Source organism: Aphelocoma coerulescens, chromosome 12, assembly GCF_041296385.1.
Source record: "Aphelocoma coerulescens isolate FSJ_1873_10779 chromosome 12, UR_Acoe_1.0, whole genome shotgun sequence".
Classification (NCBI taxonomy): domain Eukaryota; kingdom Metazoa; phylum Chordata; class Aves; order Passeriformes; family Corvidae; genus Aphelocoma; species Aphelocoma coerulescens.
The window spans coordinates 16,821,309-16,837,532 of record NC_091026.1 but is presented as its reverse complement, the minus strand read 5'-3'; the positions used below and the strand labels follow the sequence as shown (position 1 = coordinate 16,837,532).

The following is a 16,224-nucleotide window of genomic DNA, read 5'->3' as shown; positions in this document are numbered from 1 at the left end:
GTAACAGTGCTGCAGTGGTGAAGAATGAGGAGTCCAATGACTTCTCCTGAGGAAGTCATTTTACTGGGAGAAATGAGAAAAGCATCCCAAGATCTGAGCTCCTTGGGGCTCTCCTGAAGAACTGAAGTGAGATTGTGTTTCTGATGGCAGAAGTGGAGTCCCACGGCCACAGGTGGGCCAGAGGCTCCTGTGACAGGCTGGCCCAGCTTGCAATCAGCCTTTCCCTTGTCTCTGTGCTGGCTCAGAGCTGGTTGCTGTGTGTTTTGGTGCATTTGTGAGGTGCATCCCTTAGGCAACAGAACAGCTACTGAAACCTGCAACCGTGGGAGTTGAGATAGTTAAGATATAAGAAGAGTGTAACAGGTTGTACTTTCAGATCAGCTGGACCTTTTTGAAGCATTGATGGATCTTCTCCATGGGAGATGGGGGCTGGTTGTAAAGTGATGCTGATTGTCTTGATGACTTACAGCCTGTGAGATAGAGGGGGCTGATTGTCTTGATGACTTACAGCCTGTGAGATAGAGGGGGCTGGAGGGAAGAGAAGTGGAAACAAGACTCCCCATTCCTGGCTGAACAATAAAATTAGGGCTGTAAGAGGAGGTGCATATATGTAAAAAAAAATCTGGGAGGAGGAGGTAGGGTTTGTTTTGCTACAACTTTGGCATTGAGGTTCTAGGTCTTGTTTTGTCCTTATTTCAGTCATCAAATAACCTCTTTGAAAGTAGTGAGGTGAAAGTCTTAAATCCTATGAAACCACTTTTTTTTTTTTCCCTTCCAAGCTGGGGCAGGAGCAAACACATGACTTAAACACCTCCTGTGCCGAGCTGGCCTTCAGCAGAGGCAGCAACAGGCTGAACCAGTTTGCTCATTGCTTTCGTCTGCTGACAGGCGCTCTCTTGTCCCGGGTGCCCTGGGAGGTGCTTGGCCACTTCTCCCGGTGCTGCAGGAATTCCCCTGCCTGCAGCCACCAGCTCAGGCGCCGCGGTGTGTGGCCAGCAGCCTTTGGCCAGTGACAGCCCCACGGACGAGGCTGTGCAGAAGACCCAAGCCAAGGTCGGGGGACTGAGCGGAGTATCCGGATACGGGGCTAAGGAGAGTTTTATGGCGTGTGGCAGAGGGTGAGGTGTGCAAGCAGCTTTCCCTTCCAGAAGGTGCCTGTCTCCGGAGTCTCAGGTGAGAAGAACTTGTTTGAGTTGATTGAACCTGGGAGACTGTTATCACCTTGTGAGTTGGGGGGATGTCCCTGTGGTTGGTGGAGGTGCTCCTGGAGCTTGGATCAGAAGTGACAGAGCATGAAGGGTATTCAAAGGGTTCTCCCAAGTTTATTTTGCATGGATGTTGCTCATGGCAGACCTGCTCCTGGTGATTCCCTATGCTGGGCTGGCTGGTGGGTCAGGCATCCATTTGGACGTGATGCTGACCATGGGTGTTGAGGGGATGGAGGCTTAACCATGCAGGAATACTGCCCTGGCTTGGGCCAGGTGCTGGAACCCGTACCAGAACCTCACAGCCCGAAAACGCTTGCTGCCGCAGCCAGAGCTGCTCCAGCTGTCGTGGGCTCTGCTGCCCTTGCTGAGCACAGAGCCCCACCAGCTGCTCCACAGGCAGAACAGCAGGAATTTGGGTCGAGCCGGGGTGCAGGTTTTGCTCTGTTGCCTGCCAGCTCTGTCCTTCAGCAGTAGCTCAAGGGAGCTGCAGATGAGGCAGCCCTGGGAGGGCTCTGCACCCCCAGCACTGGGGCTTGGCACCCCCTGAGTTCCCCCAGGAACAGTCACCCTTGGGGTCTGCTCTGTGCTGAGCTCCCTGGTGCTTTGGTCACTGTTTGAGATCTGCCTGAAGCCATCACACACAAGAAGCTGGGAGCTGCCTGACTGGTGTCTGAGGCTTTCACAAGTACTTGTGTACAAGTCCCTTAAATTTCAGTCTAAAGATATGGAACGGTTGGCTGCTTTTCTCCTTCCACTCTATCACAGTGGAAAATTTGCAGCAACCCTTGGAATATTTAGAAGAGAAATTGCTGATCTAAACGTGCTCTGGCACAAGGCACAAACAGCTGGAAAATGTGCCTTCCCCTGCAATATTTTAAGGATGTGTAGCATCATCAGGGGCTATTCATTGGAGCTGGCACTGTGAGCCTGTGCTGTATGACAGAAAATAAATGTTCTGTCCCCACCTTTCAGTAGGTTGTGTCCCAAAAAGGCAGTGGGCAGGTGACAGGTCCCTTTCTCTTGTGACAGACGCTCTGCCCAGCAGCTCAGCCCTACCTTGGAAGGGCTATGGGAGTAAATCCCTGCGATGGAAGCTGGCAGGAAGCATATTGAGGAACAGATGGTGCTGTGCTACAATTTTACCTGCTGTAAGGCCAATGCATCACTTAGCAATACAGAAGCAGGAATTGTACTCCCGTGGCTGCTGTGCTCTTGGTGGGGAGAGGCATTATTTAATTAACATCCAGCAGGGGAAGGGGGGAAGGATGTAATTCTTTTTATATATATGTGTATATATATATATATATATATATATTTTTTTTTAACTCCCTGAGGATTTGAAAATGTAGCACCAACTAGATTTGTTTTTGAACCCCAGAATTTATTTTACCCTTCTGTGTGAATTCTAGCCATGAGTTAGTTGTGTGCTGAAGGAGTTTGCTGTCTCTGTGCAGAAGGGACGGATATCCCCATGATCTGCCAAGGCCACTTAGTGCCTGGGGAGGGTGGGAAGGACAGGGCTGTGATGGAGAGGGACAGTCGCCTCTCTCTGTGCCCCTAAGGAGCAATGTCACTGTCTCTTCAGGCAGCCTATGGGACACTTGAGCCCCTTTCAGCCTTCAGCTGTGCTTTCTTTACCCTCCAAAACCCTAGTCCTGGAGTTGTTCCCACCCAAAAGCTGCTACCTGTCTTGAGGGACAGATATGTGGGGCAGGAGGGAATGGAACTGTAATAGGGTCCAGTCAGCAGTGGCTGGGAGTTCTCCTTCCTCCTGATGTGGAACTGTAGGAAGAGGAGGACTGGGCACTCTGGTTTCCCTGGGATGGATGTCCCCTGTCCCCTTCCAACCATGTGCACAGGATGGGGGCAGGGTTTCTGGGAAGCATCCTCCTGGAACAGCTGGGCAGGACAGAGTGACCTGCTCAAACAGGCAGGCAAAGGGCCTTTTGTGCTACAATGCTGCCCGTTAATGTGAATGAGAACAGCAGACTTTTTAAAACAAAATGTCAGTTTGGTCCTCTGACCTCAGAAAGGGCCCAATATGAGCACCCCAGCTCTGTTTCCAAGCATCCTTTTCCTGCTCCAAATGGCTTCCTTTCCCTGGCTAAGTTCTCATGTCCTCTCCAAGGAGGAAGGGAAAAATGCATTATAATTCTGCAGTCTTGGCAAGTGAGGAATCACACCCATGAAAACAAATACCCGTTAATTAGGACCATGAAATGCTGATTGAATCACAGCTCTGATAATGGCAAGGGCAGTTTTCAAGTCTGCTTTACATCCCAAGGGGGGCGGGGGGGCGGGGAGAAGGAAGCAATGAGATTTTTTTCTTTTAGGAAGCCATTTCAGCCCCTCTTATCCATCTATTTAAAAATTTCTCTGCCAACAGGTACTACTCAGTTCCTGCGTTGTTTCCATTTGAAGTGTGAGGGGGAGACTGAAGTTATTGCCTGGGATAATTGTTAACAAATGTGGAATTCTCATTTGTGCCCATTATAGCAGGAATAACTTTTTAAAGTGTATGAATGGTTGCAGATTGACCCCCATTGGGGAGTTCATGCTGTTGCAGGATGGCCAGAAGAGAGATTAGGAAACTGTGGGGAGCCTGGCTGGGCTGAAGCTGCACTCTCAGCATGTCTGCTCTGCTTCCCTTTTTGCCAAGGTGATGAGGGAAAAGTTAAAGGGGGTTAAAAACCAGAACAAAACATTGGATCCAAACAATATTAAGATGAGTTTTAACAGCCTGTTTTATCAACTGTCCTTTGGCAAAACGGGAGAATGGGCTTTACCATCGTCTCTCCCTTTTTGTTCTCCCCAGTCAGCTACAAAATGAGTCGTGGGCTGAGGTAACACCCCACCCCGGGCCCTTGTCCTCACCCTCCACAAATACTGGGATAAGGGGTTGCACAGCTTTTCCTGTTGGATCTGGCCATGGCTACCAGCTGTGGGGACAGATGTGCTGGCAAGGGGGAAGTTGCTGTGCCCCATGTGTCTGGTGGGGCTGTGAGAACAGGGTGAGGTGTGGGTAAACCTCACCTGGCAGGGACCAGGCTCCGTGCCCAGCACCTTATCCTGCTTCCCGGAGGGGTGAGGTCCTCACCAGGCTGATTCAACAGGGGCCACAGACACCGTGGCCATCCCAGCCGTCCCCTCCGCCTTTCCCTCCTGCTTCCTCTCTCATTGTTTGAGTTTCTGACATTTCCCGACGTCACCGCTCCCACCCTGCCTCTGCTCCCACCCTGCCTCTGCTCCCACCCTGCCTCTGCTCCCACCCTGCCTCTGCTCCCACCCTGCCTCTGCTCCCACCCTGCCGCCTCTGATACCGCTGCTGGCGTCAGGCCTTTCTCTTGGTGATTTCTTTACAGAAAGGGAGGGAAAATTGGATCAGGACTCCTCACTTTTGAAGGAGCTTTGCTCAGCTTGAACGTGCAAAATGTGTTGTCTAAACTTACCTGCCTTGGTGAGAAGTATTTGGAATTTCTGTGGTATCAGTGCAGATTTCTTGTCCAGCTACTGAAAGCTTCAGGGCAAACACGAGGGTGGCAGCTGGGGGAGGACTGACCTGTGTGGCAGCTGCAGAAGGAACCTTGTGAAGCACAGAAGCAGAGTTATGGTTCAGGTTTTTGGTGCAGGTCTTGTGGGCCACAACTACATGGGCAATGGATTCACGACCTGTGTGAGTTCCTGTATTCCTGGGGCTGTGTAGGAAAAAAAATCTGGTTTTTTATATGTACATTTAATATAATATGATTTTGGGTGGCTTGAATAGCTAATGCCTGCAAAATGCCTGCTGGGGCCAAGGAGGGCAGAACAGCAGTGGCAGGAGGAGCTGCAGGAGGTGAAATCCCCATGGGGGTCGGTGTGTTTGTTGGTGGGGCAGTGCGTGGGGTTCCTGAGGCATGCCCAGCCTCCCCAGGAGCCTATTGAGGGCAGCTGGAGGCTTTCCACTGATTTCAATGGGCTTTGGATCAAGCCCACGGCATGCTGCTTGTTTGTTTTGGACGCCTTCTGAGGATGAAAACATCCTTTCAATGGTTGCTCCTTCCCCTTCTCCTTTGGATCAGCTGCCTCTTGCACCCCGCAGCCACGATGTGACCCCTCTTTGAGAAAATGCCATGAGCTGCTCAACTTGTTTCCTTCTCCACAGCCAAACACCCAGAACCCAGGCTCACTTTCAAGAGATGCTTTACACCAGAGCTCATCTGGTCAAACAGCAAAACATCCCAACCTGCCTCTTTTCAAAGTGTAGATGGTTATTGCCCATTTATTTGTTCAGAGCTGGCAAATGAACCCTGTATAGGTACTTTGTTAATAAAATGAGGCACTAATTGTTGTAGCAATAGATGAGACATTGTGAAATGTTGTTTTTGTGTTTCCTAGCTCTGGAAGCACATTTGCAGCAGACTTGTGTTCACAGAAAACGTCAGTCCATAGCACCAAAAGTGCTGGCAAGCTATTATATACACTTACAGTACCAATTCCTTTTTGCCTCTTCTATTTACCAGTGCTCTCTCTTTCCACTGGTTAGTGATTCTCCCCCAGCAAAAACTGGCTGGGAAAATGCACAGCTCTGCCTCAAAAGGATCTGAGCTGAGCTCACCTACAGCAGGTGCCAAAAGACCTGTTATCTTCAGGTTGTGCAGGATCAAGTCCCAGATAAAAATGTCCACAGGACCATTCTCTTGGGCATGCTGGAGTGGTGGGGCTGAGTGCTGGTGGCCCTGGGAGAGCATCAGCTGCTCTGCTGTGCTGCTGCCTTCATCCTGGTCAGCCTCTGCCAACCAGCAGCCATGGGGCTGGGTTACTTTAAATGAGGATTTTGATGGAATGCTTTTTATCAGTATTGGTGCTCTGGTGTGCCAAATGCTGAATGGACACAGAAGTGAATCCTGCTCTGCTGGGTGTGTGGCCTGGAACTGGGGATAGGGAGAAGAAGAACAAAGGCATCCCAGATGATGTCTTGGTTCATGTTTGATGGGATGCAGTGATCTGAACTCTGTCATCTGAGCAGGTACATAGGGAAGGGCAAGTCCTTTCCTATGTGCACACCTTCCCTGGGCTAGGCATGACCCATGAAGTCTAATCAAGGGCAGAGCTTTGCTCTCAGTCACGATTTTTCTGGAAGCTACAACATCCCGAGTTACTCATCCTAAGAGAATGAATGCACTGAGGATATAATTACAAGACTTAGATATCACCTATTCTCACTCTTTAAAAGATTCTTGACAGGAAACTGGTAGGTTTAGGTTCTTATTTTTGTCCTTGTGTCCATATACATCCTGCCAAATGCTGAAACTTTACTATCTCATTTATGCTTCCTCTTACAGAGCTGTAGATCTCTGCCCAGTATTTAAGTTATGTAGTAATTCTGCCCCATTTGCCACAGATTAATGAGGCTATAAAATAATCATAAAGCTGGGGCAGCCGTGGCTTTTCACGCTCCTCACGTACTTCTATCTACTGTGAAATACTTCATCCAGAAGTAATTACCTGGCTTCTCCAGGCTCCCTTTAATACTCCTTGACGACTCAAAATGAAGGAGACGCTGCCCCATTTTTGTCTGGGACATTAGCAGGGCAATGGCAGCATCCATCGTGGACCAGCGCCTCAGGGAAGCTAAGCAGGTGTGGCACCTGCTGGGGAGCACAGTGTCCATCTGAGTGACCAGAGCTGGGGAGGAAACCCTCCTGCTGCCAGGGGAGTGTGGGACAAACTGGTGAGGCTGGATGTGTCACCTGTCTGGAACCCTTTGTTCCTCCAGACTTTGAACCTGCCACTTCTCTGATAAGACCCTGAAGCATTTCATGGCTCCAGTAAGGCTATGGACAGGAGTGTCCAGCCACAGAGAGGGATTTGGCATTGCTCCAGCGGCTGGGAAGCTGCTGCAGGTCTGGGTGGGAGGTGAAGGGACTGCACTGACTCACCTGACTAATTGGGCACAGGAGGTAGAAATTTTGTCAGCATGGTATGTCAGTGCACAGAGGATGTTATATTTTTGCCTCCAAGAATAGGATGCTGAAGGTATTTTGTGCACTTTATTACTCCCCTGCCAGTTTGGGGGAGGTAGAGGTACAAGAACACTGAGATTGGAGGTGTGGAGGGTGTTTGTCTCTTTCTGCAATTTATTTTCATGGGACAGCTGCCTGTCCCTTTGCTCTGCAAGGTCTCAGTCCCTCTTTGGAGGCTCCTTGTCCCTTCTCAGGCTTGGGGACCATCTCTGAGAGCTGGTACTGGGGTAGAAGGCACAGCACAGCCTGCATGGAAGTGAGAGTGACCTGCTGCAGGGCTGGGACCTAGTTAGGAAGCAGTGAGGTGAAATCAGCAGCTTGGAGAGAAATAACTTTTCCTGCCTCAGCTTCCAAAGGCAGCCAGAGTCTCACTCCCCTGTGCCATCACTTCCTGTAGATGCTTCCCAGCAGGATAGCCCTGAGCTGGGGTCGGGCTGTCCTCCCTCTCACAGGGGGCTGGTGGGGGTGAATCACTTCCTCTGGCAGCTCTGTCTCAGGGAGGCTCTGGGTGAAGCCTTCTCTGGAGGGTGGTGGTGGTGCCAATCCCTGCAGCTCTGAGGATGCTCCACGTTTCCACCCTGTGCTGTTTGATCTCTCGTTTCCTCCAGATGTGACTTGGGAGCAGCACCAAGTGCAGGATGATTTCCCATGTCACCAGTGATGACTCTCCTCTCCTGAAGGAGCTTTGCTTGAGAAGGAAGCCCTTCCCACAAAGCAGAGAACAAGGGGGTGGTTTTCCAGGATCCTGCCCCATGCTGGAGCAGCGAAGGCAGTGTCACATCCTGACCCACTGTGCTGTTGTCCCTGGGCAGGTCTCTGTGCCCAGAGAGCTGCAGACCATGGTGCAGATGCCTGGGTAGATGTCAGCCCTTCTGCAGGTCCCCATCTTGCTCTGCCGGCTGTCACCCATGTGGCTGGAAAAGGACATAAACGTGTAGTTGGAAAGCATTCAGAGACTCTGTTGTGTGTGATAGAAACAAATCCTCTTTCAGATGAAGATCAAGTTTTTTACTCCCATTTCCTGATCCTTCTTTCCCCACAAGTCTGGGCTGGTGTTTCTCCTTCCTAGGTATCTTTTCAGTGCAAACTGACTTTGAGGCTGTAAAGTCCTCCTGCCTTGAAAACAGATGTTTATAAAAATTTTAATGTAATTTGTATGTAGGTATATGTTAATAGTGACCTGCATTAGAAGTCCTGCTGCCAGATGTCACGTAGACTCCTTCAACATCCCTACCTGATTATGTGTTTGGACACGTGAGGTTTCACTGAAGCTGGTGGAGCTGTGGCCAATTACAGCCCTGCTGCACTGGCCATAGGGTACTGGAGGAACTAGGTTTGTGTTCTGGAAACTGGGTGATGTTGTTCTGACGGTGATAGCGTGGTAGTGCAAGATGATAAACCCTGACTCCTGAAACTGGAGCATCTGCTACTTGTTTTGAACCTGACCTGATTTTGTAGTTCTGGGTATGGCAGGTATGAAATTTGCTGTTTGAGGAATCAGACAGCAGCTGCTTAATCATTTATAAAGTAAAAAGACTGTGGCACTTCATTTCTGATGTGAAGTGCTAATTAGTTTACTATGGGATACAGACTGCAGGAAATTTGTGTTTCTGGCACAGTGGCTGTTCATCTTTAAAAATGTGTTTGTCACGGTGTTATGTTTATATCATTAGTGTAGAGCAATATAGTACAGCCCAGGCTGTGTGAGAGGAGGGAAAACATCAGCACCTCATTTAGAAATATGCAAGGCTGCTGTTAAATAAGCTTATTAGAGGCTGCGCCCCACCCAGAGAGGAGAGCATTAGGTATCAGTCTCCCTCTGGAGCTGTGGATCATTTTGGGCGTAGTTGTGGCTTTCAGCTACATCAGGCACTCGACATAGGTGGAGGTCAGTGGGAAAAAGCTGGGAATTGAAATCCTGATGTAGAACCTGATAAATAAATAGCTACACTGCATGTTGTTGTTAGCCTTGAAGGAGAGTAGCATGGCCCTTTCATTCTTTCTAAACTAAAGTTGGGTAATGTGAATGACAGTAAATAAATCTTTGTGGAAGTGTAGACTTAATTTCTGAGAGGTCCTCAAATTTGTGCTAATATGAAGGATTAAGTAGGCTAGTTAGAGGCATATTATGATTAAATTTTTTTTTTTTTATAATCTTAAGGAACCAAATTGGTTTGCAAACACTTTTACCAGAAGTTGAATCTTGCTTCAAAAGCTCTTGATCAGGGCAGGTTGGATTACAGACTTATCCCGTGCACTGGTGCTGCTGCTTAAGCATCTTATGTACTGAGAGGTTAGAACATCAAAGAGAGGGCGCCCAATGTCTGCATTTCACTTTATATTTAAGTTAGTAATTAAGGGCCAGGGACGAGCAAAACCAATTTTTGAAAAGTCGCTTCATCTTTATTTGGGGTTAATTGCATTAATGCTCAAAGCTTGACAGGTTTGGTTCATGACAGGAATTTTAAAAATAAAGTTGTAGGGGATATGCAGCCTTCAGCATTGTCTGAAAGTCCTAATTCCCAAGTAATCCTGTTGTTCATGCTCATGAAACCACCTATAAAACAGTACCTTTGAGCAGCTTTAAAATTTATTTTTAAAGGCAGTGTAACTGTGTGCTGTTGGCTTCTAACTTGAGCAAAATGGGAAGATTTTGATGAAAATCTGCATAGAGATTTGTACAGAAAGGAGAAACACATCTGGGTGAAGCAGGATGAAGTGGGACTGCAGCTGGTTCCTGGGGGGAATTCAGAGGACAGTGTGGTACCACAGGTTTTTGGGTTCTAGCACGGAACCTCAGTGATGCTTCTCATTGCCCTGAGCCCAAGCCAGGGGTCAGGGCTTGAGGCTGGAGCCCTTGGAGTTGCAGCAACAGCAGATGTCAACAGAGGTGTGTGCCATGAAGCAGAATTGTCTCTCATAACTTTGTGAGGATGCTTGGTGGGGTTTTTTGTGTTCCCTGAGCTTTACTGTTCGCTCTACAGAATGTTACTAATATTGGCTGCAATCATGTGTAATCAATAAGAGTGCAATCATGGATTAGAGCCTGTTTTAATGCTCTGGTCAGGACAGACATCTGCGAGCCTGCAGAATTTGGCATTTCATGCATCTGAACAATAACTCACCTTTTACTGTGGAAGGTTCAGAGACTGAAAATGATCAAAGCTTTAATTTCATTAGCTATCACTAGGGACTTTATGTGTGTCCTTTCCTGTATGCCTAATCAAAAGTCCTGTCTAGGAGCAATACTGTGTTGCAGATTTAAAAGCAGATTGATGCTCTTGTCCTCTGGCCTCACAGGCAGATGAATTCTCTATTCATGGGAAATTCATATGAACAACTTTGAAAAGAGGAGCAGCAATTCAGCTAAACCTTGTTCCATTAATTTTGGCATAGAAGATAACATGCAAGGAAGCCTGAGAATCCACTTGGGATCATCTTTTCCTATTATGTTGGTAGCAAACCTTTGTTCTTTTTATTGCTCATTATTCTGGATCTACAGTCAATAATATGAGGAGAAGCATGAGTCTGACACACATCAAGTTTTCTGTTGCCTTTTAAACTGACATTCTCCTTAGATCACTGTTGTGTAGGCTTATTCCTTATCAGCAATGAATGCTGTGTTGTTCATATGACTGTACATCAAACAGCTGTGCAGTAGCTGTCTCCTGTGTTCCCCTGACAGTGGTACATATATCTACAAAGACATTTTCTGAGAGCTCTCTCTCGCCCTCCTTTTCCTCCCAGAATAGAAATCTGGATGGTACAGCCTTTGGAAACCACCTGGGTATTTATCCTACTGGCTTTCCCTTGCTGAATTTTGTTTTCTGTTCTGACTCTAAGGAGCCTGGGTATTATTTAAGTGTTTCAAACTAACCTGCTTGCAATCAGGTTCTTAAAGTGGAAGTCAATAAAGGACTAAGACTGATGTGAATGGATAATTCATCAGCTGCATATAAGCTCCACCAAAATTATGCTAAATTGCATTTAGCTGTCTTTTGCATCACAAATTTTCTTTGCTCTTTTTTGTTCTGTGTGTGTTTAACACTATCCAGGTTCGAGGGACAGTGCACTCTTGTACTTGGGTCAGCTGGGAAGGTGAAGTCCAGATGGGACTTAAATCTTACCTGTTTTATCACCTACTTCATCTATCAAAGGGATGAAAAAATGGGTGAAGTTTTTATTCATGAGGCTGGACTTGAAGTCCATGTACCCTGAATAAGGGTGGGGAAAAGGTTCTTGCCTTGCTCCAGCCTACCCATGGAGCTGTAACTTTGCTGTAGGAGCATAAAGCCTGCACAAGGTCAGTGGGAATCTTGATGGGAAAAGCAGCTGGGAGCACTGAGGAGGGAAGACCTGAGTACCTGTGGCTCTGCCTTCTGAGATGGAGCATCTGAGAGCATTGCTCAGGCTCACAGGAGCTTGTGAAGCATAAAGAATAATTGTGCAGGACATGTAAGTTCAGTGCAAAGATACCATGGATCATAGAGCAATTGAAAAAACCAAACATGTAAAAAAATCCCCAAACTGAAAAAACGTAACACAGATCCTTTGTGCTCTGTTAAAGGAGAAAATAATCATCCTCATTTTTCAATCTAGTTAGGCAATAGGGGGAAAAAGGCAAAACAAAAAGGCACTGAGGACAGCAGGCACAGCACAAAACCATGTAAACTTTTCCTAGTGGGTGGGTTGGATTTTCCTGTCGCAGGACAGGGCTGTTCCCTGCCCTGTTTCTTTCACTACAAAGCTTCTTTTCTTTTCTTTTCTTTTAGAAATGGCACTTGAAAACGGAATCTTTTTTTTATCTCTGTGTTTAAATTTGGATATGACTTGACCACAGTGCACAGATGCCATTGGAGATCTTCCTGGCTGATTCCTCTCCAATGCAGTGTTATGTGAGGGAATGGCAATTCCCTGCTGCCAAACCTGGCACTGGCACTGGCTCAGATTATTGGAATAACCCCATGGATATTTGTCACCACTCTCTCCCAGTGGAAGAGGGAAACTTTTTGTATTTGGTACATGTGGGTTGCTGTCAAAGTCCTCTAAACACAGTGGTGGGCAGTATTGGAGGAGGAGGAGGAAGACTTTTTGTGGCTACAGGCTCTAAGATTCCAAGGGATGATGAAACCCTTGGGGTGGAATTTGGATGCTGGATTTCAATGTACAGCCCAAATCCTTGCTTGTCTCTTGCTACAAGAAGCCATACCCTTCTCTGCCTCAGATCGCTTCTTATCCATTTGAAACATGGTTATTGTTTTCCCCATGTGAAAGCAAGGCTTGGAGGGACCGAAACTCCCTGGCAACAGCATAGCCAAGGGATACCAGCACCAACAGGAGCAGCAGGGCTGCTTTCACTCTGCTGTGCATGAAAGGGAGAAGTGTGATCCTGGGGACACAGGTCCAAAGCCTGTCTCAAACAGGCAGGCAGTCATCTGTCTGCAGAATTACATCACCCAGCTGCCACAGCGGCGCTCACTGTGGCGAGCTCCTGCAGTACGGAGAAGGTTGATTAATAAGGAATGAAGTGGGGTTTGTGAATATTTTCGCTGTGCTGTGGGCACGCAGGCGTCTTCCTCCCGTGAGGACCATTTGGGATAGGCAGGCAGTGCCCTTGGGGAAGCAGTGCCGGCAATGCCGTGGGATTTAGCTCTCCCACCCAGCCGGGATGCAAGCTGTTCCTGCCCCTTTCCATTCATTGCATTGCACAAGTTTGCTCTTACAGGTCAACCTTGCTGATGATTTTAGCCAAAAATCTGCTCTTTGAATAGTTTCTTCAACGAGGTGATGATGGTGGCATATTTGGTTCCCAGCAGCTTCTGTCCCAAAAAGCTTAGGAAGTGTCAAATCCTCTGAGGGGAGGTCTTAAAAAGAAAAATCGTCCTTCGTCTTCCACCCTCCTTTAACTTGTAATGGGGAAGAGCTCTCAAATGGGAGGTGCGGCTTGGGACCATTAACACTTTAAGCCCCAGAAGGGCAGGGTGCTGTCTAGTTTTAAACTGGCTCGAGGCAAGGCTGGAGTCTCTCGTGGGTTATTATTGCAGTGTTTATTTGCTCTGGGCTGTTTGTGAAGAGCTCGGCCACAACGCCCAGCTTTGTTTTTCTCATGCAGCAAGTGCTGTGTTAATGGAGTTAGTTTAAGAGTAGAGCAAATCATCTCTTTAGCGCGTTTTGGGTGTTTTACCCATATGATGCAACAACCAAGGGGAAAGTGCTGAACAGAGGGATGGCTCTGTGCTGTGGGTATTTGCCACAGTCAGAGCTGGAAGAGAAGCTACTGCATCTATTTTACTGTGAGGCACTGGCCCAAGTTGTGTTCAAAGCCAGGTTAGATGGGGCTCTGAGCAGCCTGATCTAGTGGAAGGTGTCCCTGCCCATGGCAGGGGGGTTGGAACGAGATGAACTTTCAGGTCTCTTCCAAGCTATTCTATGTCTGCAGGACTGATATTCCCCCCCCCCTTTTTTTTTTCCCTCCACTTGCTGGTTCCCACAAGTGCCTTTTTCAAGTAGGATTTCTAGTGTATAATTTGAGCACGGGCTCAGCCGGGAGCAAACGATGACAGCTTTGTTCCCTGTATAGCAGATAATGAGGTGTTGGAGGCAGATAGCGCGGGATTCGTGTGTGGAGCGCCTGCCCAGCTCACTGAAGTGCGGCAGCGCTGAACGTCGGTGAGCGGCTTCCTCTCCTCCTGCAGCATCTAAATGGGGTTGTTGTCAGGGCATATGGCAAAAGGGTTAAAATTTAATTAGAAAACATAGTGGTAGCTGCTGGAGCTTAACACAGCTTTATATAAGCTGCTAAGGACAAGGCTGCTGTGTGGGCTGCTGGTAGGGCTGAGCTACTGCAGCCGCTGGCTGGGCGTCAGGAGCCGGGGCATGCCTGGGAATCTGCCCAGGAAGCGCCGTGAAAGAGGAGTTTGTTTCAAGGCTTGACCCTGGCTCTGTGCAACACCCCTGCCCGCCGTATAAAGCCGGGCAGCCTCATGCCAGGCGTCTGAGCGAGGCAGCGAGAGCAGCCGGCGGCAGCCAGCCGGGACGGGGGGCTTGTGTTCCCAGCGGAGCGGCTCATGGCTTCGGTGTTCATGTGCGGGGTGGAGGACCTGCTGTTCAGCGGCAGCCGCTTCGTGTGGACGGTGACGGTGGCAGCGCTGCGGCGGTGGTACGCGGCCCGGCTGCGGGCGTGCCGGCAGGCGCTGCGAGCCTGGTGTGGCCTCCGCGATGTCTATCAGGTAAAAAAACCCCAGCTCTTCGTCCCAGCTTTTCCTTGGAACAGCATCCCGGCACCTGGCGGGTGCGTGTTCTCTCTTCGGGCTGGTTCCTCCGTGCGCACCCCCGGCGAGGCGGCTGGGATGGGCTGAACAGCATCGAGGCAGAGCTGGGAAGGTGCTCAGAGCATCCTGAACCTGGCTCTGAGATGATCCCGGTATTGCTTTCGAAGTGCCTGAATTCGGGGTTTGGGGGAGATATTTTCTGAGCCAAATAGGTTTTATCAGTCAGTCAATCTAGAAGTGTTTTGGCAGCCAGCTGCCCCCCATATCACAGCCCCTCGGAGCCCCTCTTGCTGCTGTCACCATCCTTGCCCTCGGGATCTGGGGGACAGAGCTCTGCGAGCTCCTCTCTGCCTGTGTACTTGGAGCACGATGCTCCCATGGGGAGAGACTGGCTGTGGCTTTTTCTGCTGTTTGTGTCACTGCATAGTGGCAGCTTGCAACGTGATAGTCCTTTGCATGGCAGAGGGCTTGCTGCTTGGGAGGGGTGCAGTGAGTCCTGGAATGGCAATTGGGGGGCTCCCCTTCGTGCAGGCAGGAAGCACAGCCCTGTACTTGCAGTTATTGTGGTATCCAGTTGCAGTGAGGGTGGTGTCACTCTTTTCCGAGTCTGTTTTTGCTGTCAGTTATTTATTTCTGTGTGTCTGTATTTCTGTCTCGCATGTGAACTTGTGCTGCGTGCCCGCTCTCAGCGCCGCTGTGTGCGTTTGCTACCATGAGGGTGAATCTTTCACAGCAGCTTCTCCCCTCTCCCTGGTGTGTTGCAAAACAGAGAATGACACAGCTCGAAGCAAACAGCTCTCCAGAGCCACCAGGATGCAACTTCCATGGGAAAGTCATGCTAACAGGACATCTGTGCCTGTTTAATCCTAAAGCGATCTGTTGGTATTTAGCTTTAGGGGTAGGCTCAGGAGTGAGCAAGCAGCTTTACAGTGGTGGATGTACAAGTGCTTGAATGTACCTTGGGCAGATGATGCACGTGAACACTCCGTGATGTGTCTGACACAGGTGTCACTGTGGACGTGGATCCATATATGGATCATGACTAGTTAGGGAATGCAGGAGTAAAGGCATCACTGCTCCTCATCTGCCCACCTTTACTGACCTGTAGGAATGTGGTGGGATGCAGTCCTGACTCTCTTCTTCCTCTCTAATTAAAATCCACCTACACCTGTGCTGTGTGGGTGTTATTTTTAGGGTCCATTCACATAAAGAGCATGGAGCTTAGACTGCCTTCCCTCTCTACTGCATCCCCGTGGAGGTAAACCCCATCCCTCCAGGGCTGGAATAAAGGCTTGGTGAGGACCAGCTCTGACAACAGCTGTATTCAGCCTGTTCAGCTGCCATACTCTGATGGCTGGCTTGAAGTGAAAAGAGACTTTTTCAAAACAAAGTGTAGCTGTATCTCTGCCCAAACTTACTGTGTCCTAGTGGTTGCTTTGTCTTGTCTTTTCTTTATGAAAAGCATCACAGACGTGTGCCTGTGTCTGGAAGTGGGGATGTGAAAATGGGTAAAAAGAGGAGACTGGTCCTTCTCTCAACCTACCAGGCAGACCTTGAGCCAGGGAAGTGGACAGGGAGTGCCCCTTCCCCTCTGCCCACAACTTGTCACAGCCAGACTGCTGGGATCATGCAGGGACCTGTTGCTCCCCACTCACTGCTCTGAGGGTCTTCCCTGGGAGGTGAAGCCCAGCAGGAACAAGGCAACTCCCGTGTTTTAACATCAGGAATTTGCTAGAGGTA

The 16,224-nt window shown here is 48.9% G+C and overlaps 1 protein-coding gene across 3 annotated transcripts in view; it reads left to right on the top strand.

The window, feature by feature from the left end:
* Positions 1 to 549: 549 nt before the first annotated feature.
* Positions 550 to 16,224, top strand: part of FRMD4B (FERM domain containing 4B) — a 92,662-nt gene continuing 76,987 nt past the window's right edge. Inside the window, exons 1-2 of one of the 3 annotated variants that reach the window (XM_069027627.1) lie at positions 550 to 635; positions 889 to 1,173. The gene's annotated coding sequence lies outside the window, so the exon portion shown is untranslated. Of the gene's footprint in view, positions 636 to 779; positions 1,174 to 16,224 lie in introns of all 3 variants that reach the window. The other 2 variants (XM_069027626.1, XM_069027628.1) reach the window with 2 other exon arrangements.